Below are 20694 nucleotides of genomic sequence, written 5' to 3'. Positions count from 1 at the left end.
CTTGGGGGGTTCTGTCCCACAGTTGGGGTCACTTGTGGAGCAGGACATGTTCTTTGTCACAGCACCTGTGTGGCAAAAGAGGCTGCTGAAGGACCCTCCCCTTCATAGGCCGGGGTGTGGGGGGAAACACCAGGAAGGCAAAAAGAGGCAGAGAGGGGGTGGTGTGTGGACTTGGGGGGATTATTCCACATCTCCATGAGTCCATGCGCAGAATCTCAGTATAGGTATGAAAACAGAACCCTCTGAGGGGAAATGGAAAAGGTTCGACTGGTTCAAAGGGTCTAATCAGGTCTACTGATTCAGAGGAAACCTTGAAAGAAAGCTGAAAATTTAGGCCTCCCCTTGGCCGCTGAGTCATTGTGTAACCAGGTGATGTGGTGACTTTGATGGAGTCCTGTTTCCATCTTTATCTAAATGGAGCTGGTGTTGTCTCCTGCCATCAACCCAAAGGAGGCAGAAGGCACATAAGCACTTAGATGGTAGTGGCATTATAGTCAAAACCCTTGTGAGTTCAGTTATGCCAAAGTGGGACTTGGCATTGACCTGGTAAATCATCAGGAAAGAACGAGTGTGGTGGAGAAATTCTTTGGTGGGTTTTAGCTGCTGGGTTAGGATTTCAGGTCTGCAGCTCTGTCTGGGAAGGTGGGCAGATTCAGGGGAAAAAATGCACAGCCTCTCTGAAGGGCTGGCCGCCTAGACAGGGTGGATGGATGGGTCAGAGGGAGAATTCCTATGGGTTGAGGAATGGTCAGGGAAGGATTTTAACCTGTAGAAATGTCTCCCTACTAATGGAAAGTGGAAATCAAGAGAAAGCCGAAGAGGGTAAGAGAGAAAGACAAGGTGAGAAGAGGAAAGAAAAAAAAAAAAAAAAAAAAAAACAATGTCTAGTATAGGGGGATTCATCGTCAGGTGAAAGCTAATGTTAATATCTGAGGCAGCCTCTCCTACAGTAACCCATTCAGCTACCTGGAGAGGAAGGGTGGTGACAGAGAATAGGATCGAGACTCTTAACTGCTAATAGTGGCTGGAGAGGATCTTAATCATTCAGGTATTTAAATAACTTTAACCTATATTGAAAGAATAGTTGCATCCAGCCCTTAGGCCCAGGACAAGGCCCTCAGAACACCTATGACTCAGATGTCTCCCCAGGACCTCTAACCACATGGAGGGCTCAAACAAAGGGGTAGACTCATCCATTCATGAGAAACACAGAGAGAAAGAAAGAAACATAGGCTGAGGGAGAAGTAGGCTCCCGGTGGGGAGCTCAATACCAGACTCGATCCCAGGACCCCAGATCACAAGCTGAGCCAAAGGCACATACTCATCATTGAGCCACCCAGGTGCCTCCAAAGGGGCAGATTCTAATTTTAATTCTAATCCATGTCTCTCTGATTAGGGTCCCCCTGTGAGCCAGGAAGGCTTCATCCCTTGCACATGGCCCTCAGCTGGGTCTGCCAGCGTTGAAAAAGAACCGTCATGTATACTCCCTTTTTGGCTGGAATGAGCCATTTGTCTAAGGAGATAAACTTCAAAATACTGTCACACTGTCCACTAGGAAGAATCATAGTGGGTTAAAACTTGACAGGAAAGATAAATCCCTGAATTCTCATGCTAAACATTAAGGCAAGGCACTGGGGTCGCATTAACGACAAAGTTCCCTAACATCTGTGAAAGGCAGAGACATTCACTGCTGAAAAGCAGAAGCAGTAGTGTTCTGTTTTGTTTTTTAAGGGGAAATAGTGTCCAGAGAGCCACAAAGCTGGAAAAGACATTACAGATTATCTTCTACTATAAACTCCAGGCTAAATTCTTCCCAAAAAGATTTTAGATGGACTGATTATTTAAAAATATATACTTATAAATATTACTACTAGCGAGGCAGTGCTTGAGAGGCAGAAAAATAAAAGCTATTGTCTTAATAAGGCTATAAGAATACCAACTTTTATAATTGGGCAAAAGACCAGCTTATAGTATGGAAGTCAGCCCCGGATGCTCATAACTATACCTTCCTGCTGCCACCATGGTCTGTGTTTCTGGGTCTCTACCAGACCAAATTCCTGCTACCTGGTATAGTGGAGTCCTTCCCCTGGGAGAGATATGTGATAGAGTAGGGCCACAGTGAAGGCCCATGCTAGTAATTAGGAACCCCTCAAAGACACTTTACACACCCGTCCCAGGAAGGATGGACCTGGGGACTTTCAGTACAGGAATTCTCAGAGTTATTAAGGGAGGATTTTAAAATGGGAAGGCCGGGGGGCCTGGGTGGCTCAGTTGGTTTAGGTTTCTGACTCTTGGTTTCAGGTCAGGTCATGATCTCAGGGTCATAAGATTGAGCCACAAGTTGGGCTCTGCGTGCAACACAGAGTCTGCTTGGACTTCTCTCCCTCTTCCTCTACTCCGTCCCCCACCACACACACATACTTTTCATGCTCTCTCTCTCTCTCTCTCTCAAAAAAAAAATGTGACAGTCAATAAGATTTTTTAAAAAAGAAAGTCAATAAGATAAACTCTTTGTTAGGAGGAATGAATGAAGAATTTTATGCAAAACAATTTCCCATGTGAAGCAAGAGATTTAAAATGCTTATATATTCTTCAGTGACTCTCTCCCAAGAGAATCTTCAGAAATGTTCCCTCCCACCACAAAACAAAAATGTAATTTTAAAATTAGAATTAAAAAGACTGGCCATGCCAGGTCACGTGGAAGAACTGGACCTCTCATACACTGCAGGTGAGTATGTAGAATGGCATCCCCACTCTGGAAAACCATTTGGTAGAGGTTCTAAAATGTTAAACTAACATCTGCCCTATTACCCAGTCATTCCACAACTAGGTATGTACCAAGAGAAAAGAAAGTAAGACTCGTACATGTGTGTTCTCAGCAGCAATTTGATAAAACTAGAAACAAATTCAAATGTCCATCAAAAGGTGAACACCTTGTGGTAAACTCATACAGTAGAAAGTTGGTCAACAATAAAAATGAATAAACTACCAATACACGTAACAACACAGGTTAGTCTCAAAACGATTAAAGTGGAATGAAAAGGGTACACGTTGTATGATTCTATGTATACACAAGTCTAGAAAAATACAAGCTAATGGAGAGTGAGAAAAAGCCTATCGATGGCTATATGGGTGGTGGGATGAGTGTAGGATGGGTAGAGCAAGGCAGGAGGGAGGGATTACGTGGGCCACTGTTCTGTGTGGGAGTGGTGACATGTTCAATATCTTGATTGTGGCATGATTTCATGGCTGTATATCCATGTCAAAACTTACAAAATTTGAGGATGCCTGAGTGGCTCAGTGGGTTGTGCATATGACTCTTGATTTTGTCTCAGGTCATGATCTCAGGGTCCTGGGATCAAGCGCCACATGGGGCTCCTTCACGATCCAGAGTCTGCTTGAGATTCTCTCTCTCACTCTCCTTCTGCCCTTCCTACTGCTTGCACTGCTCTATAAATAAATAAATAAATAAATAAATAAATAAATAAATAAATAAATAAATAAATAAAGTCTTTGTAAAAATGACAAAATCTGAAATGTAAATATGCACAGCTTAGTTGCCTATCAAATAAATATACAAAATAGCTATTAAAAAGTCCTTTTCACCCTTGTCTGTCTTACATTGTTTTGATTTATCCTTCAAAACTCACCTCCATATGTCCTCCTCTGGGATCTTTCCTAGTTCTTCCCCTCCGTCACCTCAGAAGGCAAAATTAGATTTCCCTCTTTTGCACTCCCCTTGTACCTTAGCTCACATATCCACAATAGGTCATTTTTATGTTTATAGTTCATATTTATGGCACTTTAATAATTTCTTTATTGCCTCTTAGCTATACTGGGAACCATTCCTGTTGATTGTCTAGTCAACATAAGAATCCTTAGAAATTTTGTGATTAAAATAACATCCTAAAGATTATATGACCAGTGCCATGGGCTCCTAGGTGGAAAGATACTACAGAAACCTAGTAAATAAATCACAAATAATGCATCAAGCTGTTGTTTAACTAAAGACAAGCAACTCCTTGTGACATAAATTCATAATGCCTGGTGGAAACAGAGGGAACAATGCAGTTTACTTAGTGTAACACTGAAGGAAAAGGGGACACCTGGGTGGCTCAGTGTTGGGCGTGTCTGCCTTTGGCTCAGGTCGTGATCCTGGGATTGAGTCCCACATCCGGCTTCCTCCAGGGAGCCACCTTCTCCCTCTGCCTATGTCTCTGTCTCTCTCTGTGTGTCTCTCATGAATAAATAAATAAAATATTTTAAAAAATAGTGAAGGAAAAGCTAGGGATAGAGAACTCATCTTCGATTTGGCTTTTGCGTCATTAACTTTAAAAATATCTCTTCTTTAGACTGCCTTCAATTTCTAATCATTGTTTTCATCCATCAATTAGAAATTAAAAGTTAAAAAACATTGTATTTTTAAAATTTGAGTGCAGTCTAAAAGCTAGAAACACTGTACCAGGCTCCCAGTCACTAATCTAGGACTCTAGGACTTGGAGGAGTAAAATGATAAATTCAAGACTACAGTTTTCTTATTAAATTAAATCTTTTGGCTGAGCTTGGAAAAAACAATTAACCTACTCTTTTTTAATTATACCCTGTACCAAGACAGAGCCAGATAACTTTCCCTTCCACAAGCAAGTCAACCACTTAGACTTCTGTCTCCTTATCCTTTATGTGGGAACAGCAGCACTTGTACTCTGCTAATCACAACGTGAAAACACTTAATAACACAAAGTATGACCCAGTGATTCCACCCCGAGGTATATACCCCAAAGAGATAAAGACATATGTCCACACAAAACTTGTACAGGATGTCTACGGAAGCTTTATTTCAGATAGCCAGAGTGGAAACAATCCAAATGTCCATCCACAGTGCCCATGGACACATCAAATGTGGTATAGCCATGCAATGGCATATTATTTGCAATAAAAAGAAATGAAAGTACCAATATATGTTATGGCATGGGTGGAACCCAAAAATATTATGCTGAGTGAAAGGAGACAGTCACAAAAGAGCTTATATTGTATGGTCCCATTTGTGGGAAATCCAGAATAGGCAAGCCTAAAGGAGATTAGGAGTTGTGCAGGCCTGGGGTGGATGGGAGTTGGGATGTGGTGGCTAGCATATGGGTGGTTCTTTTGGGAGTAATACAAATGTTCTAAAATTGGTTTTGGTAAAGAAATAAAATAAAATAAAATAAAATCTAAAAGAAAAGTAAAATAAAATAAACTGTGATGATGAATACAAAACTGAATTTACTAAAAGCCATTAAATTGTAAACTATACATGGGTAATTACCATTATATGGTATGTGAATCAAAACTCAGTAAAGTATTTTTAAAAGAAAGCATTTATATGATAATAGGCTTAAAGATTGGTGATGTAGAGATATGAAAGGCACTCAGCAGCACTTCCTACACTTGAATATGCACACAAATCACCTGACGATCCTGTTAAAATGAAGATTCTGATTCAGTAGGTCCAAGGTGGGCCTGAGATTCTCAAGTTTTAGTAAGTTCTTGGGGAAGCAGAGGCCACTGCCTCATGGATCATGTTCCGAAGGATGGAAAAGATGTAGAGAATAGTCTTTTTTTCTTCAAGAATTTAACAAGAATTGGCGAGACAAGTCACCCAGAAACTATTGATTAAATAGTTCTGACTCAGTACTGACTTATTTTGGCCACTGTTTCCTGACTATCGTTATCTTAAGCCAATAATCTTTTCCTTGCATCTATCAATCTTATGTGTAGAAGTCACAGGACATGGGCATGCCTTTGACCCCCAGTTTTTTCCCCTTAGGGCCACCCTCCTCTTTTTGTCCAGGATGCTGAATAGGCAGTTCAGAGCTGAGAGTTAGAGTCTTACCTGTGTGTAAAAATGACTTAGGGAAACCTTAGATTTTCATAGCCCTTAGTAAGTGAACATTGCTACAAATTTCTATGAATCAACCAACCAATGACTGAGGAAATTGCTTGGGGCTCAGGACATCTAGGAGTGATCACATTACACAGCTCAGTGATTGACGGAGAGAAACTTCTCACCCCAGGATTGTGGAACGCCACATGTTTCACTGACTTGAATGAAAACAAATTTCCTGAGGAAGTCTATGGATGCAAGAATGAGTTAAACAGGAAGATTTGTATATTTTTCCCTCTTATGTATTATTTTAAAAATCTAGACTTAGCATCTCTCAAGGTCCCAGATTTTCCCAAGAACTGAATAGTGCCAACTCAGAAGCTTTAAAAGAGGTTTTATGAAGTCTAGGCACAGCCAGCAGCCTCTGCACACTTTGGAGATATTCAGCTCTTTTCAAGACCCTTGTATTGTCTTAGCTTCCTCCGACCTTTCTAGATGATGGGAGAGAGGCACGGCACCTGCAAATCTACCCTGCCGCAGCCAGGAAGGGTCCACTGCAGTCAGCCCCTGGCTCCGGATGCAGAGAATATAGTTGTTCTCGGCCAAAGTAAACACTTCCCCATCTGGGAGGCCCACTGAGTGACAAGCAGCTTTGATGTAGACATCACTCCCCCAGAGAGCTATTCCTTTGGAGGCTGGGGTAGGAGAGGGAAGACGTTTGTCTGCTAAGATGTCCTGCTATCATATTTTGCTTCCTGCAATGCGATCCTCATGAGTTTGGGTGGAAGCGATGACCCTGGCACTTTAAAAGGAAAGTTGCTTCTGAAACCGGATTCTTCTTGGCAGCATCCTGACATGCCTTTATTAGGGCTGATGAACTAATCTGCTGAGGATTTAGCTCACTTTCACAGACCTTTCTTACCAGAAATGGAGAGAAATCAGAGGACTGAACTCCACCCGGTGTAGCTGTCAGAGATACTGGGATAGGTTCATGAGGTCTGTGGATCCCTTTATCCCAGGATAAAGGACATTATTTTGGAAAATTGAATTCCTGTTGCAAACACATAATGCTGAGAAGTAGCTCAAAAACACAGCACCCTTGGGCCATGGCCAAGAAATAAGAGTGTGTCTTAAAGCTCATCCAAATCTGGGGAAACCCAGAGTGAAGGACCCTGTATAATGAAATTGTTCATTCAAACAACAGTCCTTTAAAATCACTGACAAACATTTCAATAATTCATAAGGTTATGTACATTTACAGTTTTAGGTGGTTCTCATAAAATTTCATCTTAATTTGTGCCTAAGCGTTAAAGAAAAATGTGCTTCCTGTAGAGAGAGTCCCACATATAGGGACTTCCGGTATAGGGAGTTCTCTATGGCAAGTAACTTTGTAAATGCACTGCCTATAGGTCTGAGATCACAGTGTGTTCACCATGCCATTCAGCACTGAGCCCCACTATCCAGAGCCGTGGAAGAGATTCTGGAGATCTCTCCTGGGAATGTTGGGACAGCCTCATTATAAACCAGAAATGTCCCACCTAGCTGGTATTATACTAACATTCAGACCGTTCTTTAAGAAAAAAAATCTCATAGTGCAGAGTGAAAAATCAGCACCTTGGAAAATTTGAAGATTCTTACTCTTTTTCTGCCCAGGTAGCCTCAGTTTGTTGCGGAAAATGAAATTTGGTGTTTTATAGTGGTCTGGCAAAAACAAACAAACAAACAAAAAACTCAAAAAAAAAAAAAAAAAAACTGCACTGCTTTCTCTGTCCAGGCTGACCAGCCTGAGGGAGGGAGACACCTTAGGAAGGTGACCATGCAGTCACAGCTAATTCAATGCAGGCATGCTGCTTGGGGACCCAGAAGCAGAACCTGGTGCAGGGTTTGGCAGGGGCTCAACTGGGCAGTCACCTCAGACATGCCCTTGGGCCCGGCTCCATGAAGCCTCAGTGAAGTAGGGGCCAGCGTTTTGGCAGAGCCAGTGGCCTGAGGAAGAGCAGATGGTCCAAAAGAGAATGTGCTCCCTTAGGGGACGGGTACTGCAGGGGGCATCAGTAGTCTGGGAGTGCATCTAGGGTAAAGCTGAAAATAACTCTAATAAAACTTATGTGCATCTGTTACTACCCACCTCATCACTACACATTTCAGAGAGATGGATACTGTTTGCATCACATGCCTAAAAAAATATTAAAATGTTCCCTTGAATTTAACTTTTGAAATTAATAATAGAGCACTATGTAGTCACTACTGCAGTGGAAGCTGCCCAACATAGGACTGCCAAAGCAGTCCTATGGTGTAGAAGACAGAGACTGTGGGGGTCCCAGTGCAAAGGCAAGTGCATAGGCCTTCAGAAACCATGGTGCAGTTGTGTTGTGGGGGGAGAAGGCTGGGCGGACGACTGATGACCTGGTACCAGTCTGGGTCCCATCACTCACCATTCATAAGCACTCTCTGGCAAGTCGCTTAGTCTCTCTGAAGCTTATTGTCATGCTCTGTGCTTGGGGAGACATTCTATGACCCTGGAGGGGTTGTGTAAGGTAAGCTGTGTGAAAGCCTTTCTCAACTGTAGAGCTCTGTGTGGTTTGTGAGGCGCCGTCTTTCCAAAGCAGTGGCCCTACTCCTCAACTGTAAACCACGCATCATCAAAAATGCCATTGACACAGTTATTAAGCATCTACTGTATACAACATAAGGGGCTAACGAATGGAGGAACAAAGTAGTTTCAGACATGGTCACTACCCTAAGAGGCTCATAGTCAACTTAGAAAGAATATACTACATTGCCACTCTCATCATAACAAGAAAAATATATAGTACCCATCTGCCCAAAAGTGATCAGTAGTGCATCAAGAGCACGGAGTCGGGATCCCTGGGTGGCGCAGCGGTTTGGCGCCTGCCTTTGGCCCAGGGCACGATCCTGGAGACCCGGGATTGAATCCCACGTCGGGCTCCCGGTGCATGGAGCCTGCTTCTCCCTCTGCCTGTCTCTGCCTCTCTCTCTCTCTCTGTGACTATCGTAAATAAATAAATTAAAAAAAAAAAAAAAAAGAGCACGGAGTCATGAATGATCCAAGAGTGAGTGAGCACAAAGGAGAAAGGGACACTAACTTTCATGGGCAGGGTAAGACTTGAGTTGAGCGCCTAAGGACAGCCAGGATGCTGATGAATCTCCAGGGAACACCTGACCACATGGTACAGTGGTACTTGGTGGAGAATGGAAGGCATGCAGCTGAGACACTAGTCCTGGGTTTATACTTCATCTATTAACTCATCTTTCCAGACCTCAATTTTCTCTTAAAATGTAGGTCACCTGTCTGGATTCCTACATATATCAGAGAAATGTTGTAAAAAGGTAAATATTTCAAGTACCAGGACTTTAAGTCTTTTGGAACAGAGAAGTCAGGCAAACAAAAAGACTGTTATTATGTCATTCATTGTTTTCCAATGTTTTCATTAGATGCCAAGCAAAAAACTTCTGTTTATGCAATCCAGGGAGTCTATGAATGAAAGGTTGCCCATTATATCAAAAGAAAGCCAGAGTAGCAATACCTGTATCAGACAAACCAGATTTTAAACCAAAGACTGTAACAGGAGATGAAGAAGGGTACTATATCATAATAAAGGGGACTGTCCAACAAGAAGATATATAACAATTGTAGAGATTTATGTGCCCTATTTGGGAGCACCCAAATATATAAAACAATAACACACATAAAGGAACTAATCAACAGTAATGCAATAACTGTAGGTGACTTTCACACCCACTTACATCAATGAACAGATCATCTAAGCAGAAAATATACAAGGAATCAATGGCTTTGAATGATAAACTGGACCAAATGGACTTAACATATGTATTCAGGACATCCCATCCTAAAGGGGCAGAATACACATTCTTTTCAAGCACATGTAAGACATTCTCCAGAATAGATCACACACTGGGTCACAAATCAGTCCTCATCAAGTACAAAAAGACAGATCACACCATGCACATCTTTTCTGACCACAATGCTGCAAAACTTAAAGTGACCACAAGAAAAAATTTGGAAAGACCGCAAATACATGGAACTTAAAGAACATCCTACTAAAACATGAATGAGTCAACCAGGAATTTAAAGAAATTTAAAAATACATGGAAACAAATGAAAATGAAAACATCATGGTCTAAAACTTTTGGGGGGGCACCTGGATGGCTCAGTTGGTTAAACATCTGCCTTCAGCTCAGGTCATGATCTCACAGGGCTGGGATAGAGCCCCTCATTGGGCTCCCTGCTTAGCAGAGAGTCTGCTTCTCCTTCTGACCCTTGCTCCCCACTCTATGCTCTCTAGCTCTCAAATAAATAAAATCTTTAAAAAGACAAAAAACAAACAAACAAACAAAACCTTTGGGATGCAGTAAAAGCCATCCTAAGAGGGAAGTCTATAGCAACACAAGCCTACCTCAGGAAGCAAGAAAAACCTCAAATAAACAACTTAACCTTATCCTAAAGGAACTAGAAAAAGAGCAACAAATAAAGCCTAAAGCCAACTGAAGAAGGGAAGTAATAAAGATTAGAGCAGAAACAACTGATAAAAAAACAAACAAACAAAAATCAGTAGAAAAGATCAATGAAAGTAGGAGCTGGTTCTTTGAAAAAATAAAATTGATAAACCCTTCGCCAGGCTTATCAAAAAGAAAACAGAAAGGACCCATAAATAAAATCACAAATGAGAGAAGTAAGAGTCAACACCACAGAAATACAAACAGTTATAGGAGAACATTATGAAAAATTATAAGCTAACAAATTGGACAATCTGGAAGAAATGGATAAATTCCTAGAAACATAGAAACCACCAAAACTAAAACAGGAAGAAATAGAAAACTTGAACAGTCCCATAACCAGCAAAGAAATTGAGTCAGTAATAAAAAAAAAAAAATCTCCCAACAAACAAAAGTCCAGGGCCAGATGGCTTCCCAGGGAAATTCTACCAAACATTTAAGGAAGTGTTAGTACCTATTCTTCTCAAACTATTCCAAAAAAAACAGAAATGGAAGGAAAACTTCCAAACTCATTCTATGAGGCCAGCATTACCCTGATTCCAAAACTGGACAATGACTCCACTAGAAAAGAGGACTACAGGCCAATATCCCTGATGAACATGGATGCAAAAATTCCAACAAAATACTAGCAAATTGAATCCAGTAGCACTTTAAAAGAATCACTCACCACAATCAAGTGGGATTTATTCCTGGGCTACGAGGGTCATTCAAATTCACAAATCAATCAACACGATACATAATTTTAATAAAAGTAAGGATAAGAACCATATGATCTTTTCAATAGATGCAGAAAAAGCATTTGATTTGTACAACATCCATTCTTGATAAAACTCCTCAACAGAGTAGGGATAAAGTGAACATACTACACATCATAAAGGCTATCTACAGAAGACCAACATCTTTTTTTTTTTAAGGTTTTATCATTTATTCATGAGAGACACACACAGGGAGAAGCAGGCTCCATGCAGGGAGCCCGAGTGGGACTTGATCCCGGGACCCCAGGATCATGCCCTGGGCCAAAGCAGGCGCTAAACCACTGAGCCACCCAGGGATCCCGAAGACCAACATCTAATATCCTCAACAGGGAAAAACTGAGAAGTTTTCCTTTCTAGTCAGGAACAAGACAGGGATGTCACTCTCACCACTATTATTTAACATGGTGCCAGAAGTACTGGCCACGCAATCAGACAACAACAACAACAACAAAATGAAAAGCATTCAAATCAGCAAGAAATAAGTCAAACTTTCACTCTTTGCAGATGACATGATACTCTATATAGAAAACCCAACAGATTCCACCACAGAGTTGCTAGAACTGATACATTAAATCAGTAAAGTCTCAAGATACGAAATCAACATAGAGAAATCTGTTGCATTTTTATATATCCCTAATGAAGCAGCAGAAAGAGAAATCAAGGAAGCAATCCCATTTATAATTGTCCCCAAAATCATAAGATACCTAGGAATAAACCTAACCAAAGAGGTAAAGGACCTGTACTCTGAAAACTATAAAACACTGATGAAAGAAATTGAAATGACACAAAGAAATGGAAAGAATTTCATGCTTATGTATTGGAAGAACAAATATTGTTAAACATTTTTTACTACCCAAAGCAATCTACACATTTAATGCAATCTCTATCAAAATACCGCCAGCATTTTTCACAGAACTAGAACAGATAATCTTAAAATTTGTTTGGAACCACAAAAGACCCTAAACAGCCAAAGCAATCCTGAAAAAGGAAAATTATGATGACAAAGGCATCATAATTCTACACTTCAAGTTCTATTGTTAAAAAGCTGTAGTGATCAAAACAGTATGGTACTGGCACAAAAATAGACACACAGATCAATGGAACAGGATAAAAAACGTCAAAATGAACCCCCAACCATATGGTCAACTAATCTTCAACAAAGCAAGAAAGAATATCCAATTGAAAAAAGTCTCTTCAACAAATGGTGTTGGGACAACCAGACAGCAACATGCAAAAGAATGAAACTGGATCACTCTATTACACCATACACCAAAATAAGTTCAAAATGGATGAAAGACCTAAGGGTGAGACAGGAAACCATCAAAATCCTAAAGGAGAACACAGGCAGTAACCTCTGACATCAGCCATAGCAACTTCTTACTAGATATGTCTCCTGAGGGAAGGGAAACAGAAGCAAAAATAAACTATTGGGACTTCATCAAGATAAAAAGCTTCTGCACAGTGAAGGAAACAATAAAACTAAAAGGCAGCCAATGGAATGGGAGAAGATATTTGTAAATGGCACATCTGATAAAGGGTTAATATTCAAAAGAACTTATCAAACTCAACACCCAAAAAACAAATAATCCAGTTAAGAAATGGGCAGAAGATATCAATAGACATTTTTCCAAAGAACACATAGATGGCCAACAGACAGACACCTGAAAAGATGCTCAACATCACTCATCATCAGGGAAATACAAAACAAAACTACAATGAGATAGCACCTCAGCCTGTCAGAATGGCTAAAATTAACAAGGGACACAACAGTTGTTAGTGAAGACTGTTGGTGGGCATGCAAAGTGGTGCAGCCACTCTGGAAAACAATGTGGAGCCTCCTCAAAAAGTTAAAACTAGAACTACCCTATGATCCAGCAATTGCGCTACTAGATGTTTACCCAAAGGATACAGAAATACTGATTTGAGGAGATACGTGCAGCATGGTCAACCATAGACAAATTATGGAAACCTCAAAGTCCATTGACTGATGAATGGATAAAGAAGATGTGGGAGATATACATATATAACAGAATACTTCTCAGCCATAAACAAGAATGAAATCTTGCCATTTTCAATGACGTGGATGGAGCTCAAGAGTATTATGCTAAGTGAAATGAGTCAGTCAGCGAAACACAAATACCATGATTTCATGCATATGTGGAACTTTAAGAAACAAAACAAATGAACATAGAGGGGAAAAGAGAGAGGCAAACCAGAAAACAGACTCTTAACGATAGAGAACAAACTGAGGGGTGCTGGAGGGCGGATGGGTGGGGGCATGGGCTAGATGGGTGATGGGGATTGAGGGACCTTGTGATGAGCACCGGGTATTATATGTAAGTGCCGAATCACTAAATTCTACATCTCAAACTAAAGGTTTGCCCATTAAGGCATTCCTTTCTTGGTGCTCAGACCTCAGGGGTAGGGAGTCCAAAACTAGACAAAGGACCTGGATTACACAGCCAGGTTTTGTTCTCTAACCATCGTGGTGTCCACTTACAGACACAGCAGAGCCGAGCCTAGCCATTCTCCGGGCTTGTGACATGCTCTTAATGACATCGCTCCAGGAATATTAAGTGTCTCTCTCCCACATCCTTTCTTTCCCTACAAGGTAACTTTAGAGGTACCACAAAGGAGAAATTCCAGACCTTACAAAGCTTATCCCCTGGAAGGTGATAATCCCAGCCCGGTGGCAAACTGCTCCCGTTAGCTGCTCTCAGAGGCCTGCGTGTCCACGCCCTTGTGAGAGTCCTTTTCAGGAGCACTCATGGGCTGGGTGTTGTTGAGAAATGGTCATCCTACCAGAGCTGTCATCCCCACGTAACAACGCTCTTGGTTTTCTTCATTCCAGTGCTGTCTCCGGTGGGCCGTTGCCTTTTCAGAGTTGAAACAAAGGGGGCTGTCGGGTGACGAGCCAGGGCATAGCAGCTGGCACAGACCGAGCCTGTGTGCAGGATGAGGGCTGCTATCAAATGTGTGATTCATGACTGGAGGAGCCTGCCCATTCCAGCTGCAGGGGTGCAGTTGGCACTGGCCAGGAAGGCGCCCTCTGCTCTGCACAGTGTGTGCCCTCTGCACCGGGGAGGCAGTGCAGCTTGCACCCCCACTCCCCTCCCCCAACCCTTGCCTTCACAAGAAACCTTTCCATGGGACGAAACACCCAGTAAGTTCCTTCATTCTACCCATGATTAATCAGCTACTTGAAACAGCACATGACTCATGTTGGACTCTGCCAAGACAAACAGCATCAGGCTCCTTTTGTGTAAGAGTTAACTCCAAGTTCCAGAAACGATTTCAATGAGTGGAGTCCTTGTTGCTTACATTGCAGCGCTCTGAAGTCAGGGAAAGAGATGACCACACTGGAGCCACAGAAAAGCCAAGCCACAGAGAGCCACACAATCTCTTTCTTCTTTAAACACTCTCTGGGAGATTATCCCCAAAGTATTTTCCTCGAAGACCTGGCCATATTCTCTAGGTTGAGTTTGCCATAAGGGATCAATGAAGAGTTTATCAAAGAAATGTTAGGTACGAGGGCAAGGACTAGCAGAGTCACTCCAGAGAGGAGTAAGCGCCTGAGGATGAATTTCATCATTTAACTCAGGAGTCTGTTGATGATGCTGACTGCAGTTTGGGACAAATTTCAGGGTTTCCATCTGGGAGGAAAAACAGTCCATATCTCCCAGAGAAAATAAGATGGGTTATCGTAAGGACAAAGGGGCGATACCAGTAAGGGATCATTCAAAGTTTGGTGAATTAATGTTCTCCAAGCAGGGAAAATGATGCTTTTACCACCTTGGTGGATGATGAAACTGTGTTAATTGTCTGAATCAAGTAAGAGGTCAAGTCGCCTCATTGCTTTAAGAAAGTTTTTGTTGACGGGTGCCTGGGTGGCTCAGTCAGCGCAGCAGCTGGCTCTTGATTTCAGCTCAGGTCATGATCTCAGGGTCCTGAGATCGAACCCCAAGTCAGGCTCCATGCTCAGTGTGGAGTCCGCTTGAGATTCTCTGACTCCCTATGCCCCTCCCCCAACTCTCTAAGATGAATCAATAAATCTTAAACAAAAAGTTTTTGTTGATACACTAAGAGAGAAAAGAAAAATGCTCCCGCATCTCTCCTGTACTAACATTTGTGTAAGAAAGAAGACATAGTCTTATAGCTGCTCATTTGTGCAAAGGAAACACAAGAAAGATAAAGAAGAAATTAGTATGTTTGGTTATTACAACGGATAGGTGGAAGCCAGGTGGAAAGGATGGAAGAATGGGACAGGGTTTGGGGGAGGGAACTTTCTCTGAATGTATCTTTTTGAGTAGCTTTGGCTTTTAGTGCTGTGCGATGTTGTACATACTCCAAATAAATACAACCAGGAAGACTGAGGGATAGAGGAGAGGAAATCTCTGTTACTACTTTAGGAAATCAGAAAATTGTCTCCATCATGATGGTGATGGGAATGGTCAATAAGGAAAGGACAGAAATAAAAGGCACAGTTCTTAAAATCTTTCTGACTTTGTAAGGAATCTGTTACCAACTGACGTTGAACTTTACACCACCTAGGGTTCTGTAGAGCCTCCACATCCCTGGAGATCTTTAAGAAAAGACTAGACATACACATGTCTCCATGATTCCAGGAAAGGGCTGATAAGAGTGATATATTAGACTGAACGTTCGTTTCCCCAAAATTCACATGTTGAAATCTAATTCTCAAGGTGATGGCTTAGGTGGTGGGGACTTTGGGAGTTGCTTAGGTCATGAGGGTGAAAACCTCATCAGTGGGATTAGTGCCCTTAATAAAAGAGACCCCTGAGAGCTCCTTTGCCCTCTCCACCATGTGAGGACACAACAATAATCTGGCCATCTATGACTGGGAAGTGGGTCCTCACTAGAACCAAATCTTTTTTTTTTTTTTTTTTTTTTTTTTAGAACCAAATCTATTGGCACCTTAATCTTGGCCTTTGCAGCTTCCAGACTGTGAGAAATAAATTTCTGTTGTTTATAAGCTACCCAACCTATGGTATTTTTTGGAGCAGCCTGAGCAGACTAAGACTCATGAATCTCCTTCTGGGGTTGTGGGAAGTTATCGGGGCTGGTTCCAGGCAAGTAGTAAAGCAGGTGGTTTGTCTCTGAATCTTGCTTTCTCATTTTCTGTCTTCTCTTCCCTCCTTAAACCTCCATACTTACTTCCGTCAAACTGTCTCCATGCCTGATTATCCCTGATAAGGCAATGAGTCAGAAGTCCGAAGAATCATTTTTAAGAAGTCCTAATATAGAATGTAAAAGTTTTCGTGGCCTAAATGCATCTCAAGTTCTGGGCAGTGGTTTTTGTTGTTGTTGTCGATTGTTCATTTTTGAAGTAGCTATAATCATTTCTGGTAAAGGATCTATAAAGACTGGAACCCAGCATGTAGAACATACTATAAAAGTGTTATGTTCAAATTCCCACTGGTATAATTCAATACCACGCTGGTTTGTTGGTCTGCAAAAAACTCCTGAGTAAGCTTGACTTCGCTGTTCCCCCCCTCCAGAAAGCTGGAACAGATGGAGCCCTGGAAGGAAAGCTAAGGAGCAGAGAAGAGAGTAGCCAGGACTCAGTAAGGTTCCAGGTTGATCATGGAAGTTCTGGCCAAACCCAAGTTCTCCCTAAATAAATGAATGATACCATTTTGGGGCCAATTTGGACTCTTTTCTTGAACCGATCTGGCTACCTCCTAAACAACTTTCCAGAGTGCAAGTGCTTCCAGAACATCTTTAGTATGGACTAGGTGTCTTTGGCTGTCCCTAACTTGCATTAATTAGCATCGGAAAAGAGAAGAGTAATTTGTTAAGATAGTCACCCCATGGAACTTGTCTCAATCATTTTATTCTTGTCTTCTATTTTTAGCAATGACATCAGTTGGTTTAAATTTTGGTTTCTAATGAATCAATTCCTTTCACACCGCCCTCTATTAAATATGCCAAGCAGATTTTACATGACAAAGCTTCTACTTTAATGAGATTAATAAGCTTATCCTTAGATCTTCAAAGATTTATAGATACTCAGCAGAGTGGGAAAGGCCTGCCTCATTTATTAGCTGTATATTTAAAGAATGGATTTCAGAAAAGTCATTAAAGTAACATGTGTCTTCCCTCTTCAAATTATAATTGTTTGTGTGCAAGTGCACATCACAAAAGAGCTTTCTCCAGCCCGGAGCTCTTGCAGACCAGGAAGTGTTACACAGAGTGGTAACTACAGCTCCCCAGAGCCCTGTCTTTTTAGATCTGAGCCATGTGTTATGATAAATAAATAATCCCCTTGAAGTGCATATCTTGCTTCTGGCAAGGATATAACAATTTAGATGTACGGCTTCATAACGCCTACAGGAAAGAACTTAGGAGAAGAAAAAAGGATTCCACATCTTGGCATGTGAAAGGGAAAGGCCCTGTTAACAACCAAGATTACAAATGGGAAAAGGATATGGGGGCGACCTGACTCAGAGCTGGAGAGAAAAAAAATCTGGAGATTTCAATACTAGTAGTTGGGTCTAAAGCCAAGCCAAAGGAGATGAGTCCACAGATGCCAGGAGTATTGAAGAACCAAGGGTTAGGAGCCCATCATCAAACAGAAGTCCCTGATGGTTTCTGAACCTCAGCTCTGTGGAACAAAATATTGTTTCTGGACTTCATCTGTTTAGTGCTTAAGCTTTCTGTGAGATAAAGCTGTGCATTGCAGCTGTATTTTGAGGTTAAAAAAAAAAAACCCACCTAACTTGAGCCCCTAAATTTAGAGTGGCTAAAGCTATTTCTCCAACCTAATCCATGTAGTCATCTGACTAACCATTTATGGAAAAGGCCAACAACTTACCAAGATGAATGGGTGGCAAGTACCCTGTAGAACCACCTTGATGGAAATAGGCTCGAATGTTATCCACTTGGATTTCACCAATAGTGAATATAAGGAATTGCCCTATCTAGGAAAATGTCTTTTAAGAAAACAATAAACACTGCTCTTGGGGATATCAACCACTGTCTTCAAGAAAAAAAAAAAAATCCTTGGGGCACCTGGGTGGCTCAGTTGGTTAGGCACCTGCCTTCAGCAAGGGTCATGATCTCAGGGTCCTGGGATCGAGTCAGGCTCCCTGCTCCACAGGGAAGTCTGCTTCTCCTTCTGCCTCTCCCTCCACTTCTCTCTCTCTCTCTCACTCTCTCTCTCTCCCTCTCTCTCTCTCTAATAAATAAATACAATCTTAAAAAAAAATAAAGGAAATCCTTGACAAATTCCCTTCAAAACCACACACTGGGAAAAGGCCTGTTCCTTACCAAGACCTGAACTGTCCCCTAAAACTCCACAAAGAATTCTGCAGGCAACTGTTTTCTACTTTTTCTAGGTTGGTGGACAGCTCAGAAGTAAGTTAGATGTTTGTAATCATTCTTCTCAATTGGACTTTACTGCTATAATTTCTTCTCACCTTTACTTTTGAATTCATTTTGGTTTTAAGACCTTTTCTACAATTTCAATTTTTTTCCCCCTGAGGTGGGTGGCATATACAAAAAGTGTCATTCATTCAGAGATTTAAAATGTGCCTCTTGAGACATGTGTTTCCAAGTGGCGCTGCATTCCCTTGGCAGAAGGTTTGTCTACTCCCTCCCCATTGCTTTTTTTTTTTTTTTTAAGATTTTATTTATTTATTCATGAGAGACATAGAGAGGCAGAGATACAGGCAGAGGGAGAAGCAGGCTCACTGCCGGGAACTGATTTGGGACTTGCTCCCAGGATCCCAAGGATCGTCCTCTCCTTACATTTTCTACTTTGCAGTCTTTTACCAGTATTCCCAAACTAGGCTGACACAGCTCCAGTCCACACCAGCATAATAGGCTTCCTCCCCAGGCAGCTTAGAGGAAGCTCCTTCCGGGCATGGTCAGGTGGTCCTTCTTCCCTCTCTCCATCCCCTTCATCCCCTGGCCTCAACTGATTGGCTGAGGGGGGTATGGAGGGTCCTTAGGCTTCCCCTCCAGCCCCTACAACTAGCACCCATAACAGGAAGCTTGTGGAAGGCTCAGTGTCCCCACCATATCACTTCTCTCTCCTGTCTATCAGAGGGCTACTAGGGTTCCCAAGGTTGATCCTGGATCTCTAATAAAAAAAAATTTTTTTTTTAAAAAGACAAAGGCAGACGCTCAATCACTGAGCCACCCAGGTGCTCCCCCACTGTTTATTTACTTGAAATGAGAAAAGAGGAGAGAGCAAAGGGCAGCAAATCGAGGGTGGAGGGTGTGTCCAGAAAATTCCCAGGAATAAACCACTGACAAAATACTGCCCCAAAACAGATAGGTCCTATGAAGAATTATGATTTCTACATTTGAAGGCTCTTTCTCTTGCACAGCTAGAGCTGGAAGCTGGCTTCTTCCGTTCTTTCCTCAATGCTCAAGCAACAATTGACATGACAAATGTGTGGCACAGGCGCTGTCTTCACAGCTGATGCAGCGAAATGGGGACGTATTTACCTGTAGTCCGAGAGGAGTGAAATTAATATGCAGAAGGGGACCTGCGAGATTTCCCTGTCCTGGTTGCTAACCGCATTCCCAGATTTCTAGGACATCCATTAAGAAGATCTTTGCATTTGTTTTACAATCGTCCATAGTTATTAACAAGGTTTTAGAAATTAATTAGCTCACACGTTGGAAGATTACCCTTTAGGTAGAAATACAAGGGTCTTGGGGCTGTCTCCCTTCAAATGAGTAATTAGTAACATTTTGTGTGTCTAGTTTGTGGAGGAAAGATCTGGTGCTTCCTAAATCTCTCCATGTGCTTTAAAGGCATAGTGACAAATATTGACTGCAGTGCATAGTAGGCGCAGTGCGCGAGTTGAATACGTGAGCTTTACAAATGGTAACTGGAAGGAGCTTAGGCCCGTAGGGAGACTACCGGTCTGGGAGCGGAACACCTGTTTTACTCTGGCGCTGCCCTTCTCTAGCATAGTGGAGGCAAAGGGCAGCATCCTTTCCCCCTCCCTGCCCTGCAAGGCTGAGCCTCCTGCCTCCATCACCCCAGTGCCCCTTGGGCTTGGCCCGCGGATGGCAGGTGGGAAACGGAGGGTGAAGAGCTGGCTCTCCCACCTCAGCCCCTGCTTTTGCCTCACCATCTTTCCTTTATGCTCTTAACCCTGCCCACACCTAAGTGGCCCCGTTAAAATCATTTCATGTGAACCATCTGGGGTGGATTCCGCTTCAGCCGGGCCTCTGACCATACATATGGCAACTAGCTTTAGCAAACTGGAAATGGATTTGGAGCAGTGGGGTTGATTCTGAAACTCTGCTGGGTTCATGGTTGAGTCTGGATTCCTCCTAAGAGACTGCTGGGTTGGGAGGAGGGCAGGGGAAGTTGAGAGGGACGAGTGGACTGCCGCTCTAGCTCAGAAGTGAGATCCGGATGCCTCAAGTGGTCTTGAAGCCACTGCTCGGAGGCTTAGATACAATTTAACCCACCAAGATATTAAGGCATCAGGGCACTTTGGGGATAAGAGCTTTGCTAATGACTCAACCACCAGAGGGTAAACTGATCCCATG

Source organism: Canis lupus, chromosome 16 (assembly GCF_011100685.1).
Source record: "Canis lupus familiaris isolate Mischka breed German Shepherd chromosome 16, alternate assembly UU_Cfam_GSD_1.0, whole genome shotgun sequence".
NCBI lineage: Eukaryota > Metazoa > Chordata > Mammalia > Carnivora > Canidae > Canis > Canis lupus.
This window is presented reverse-complemented; position numbering follows the sequence as displayed.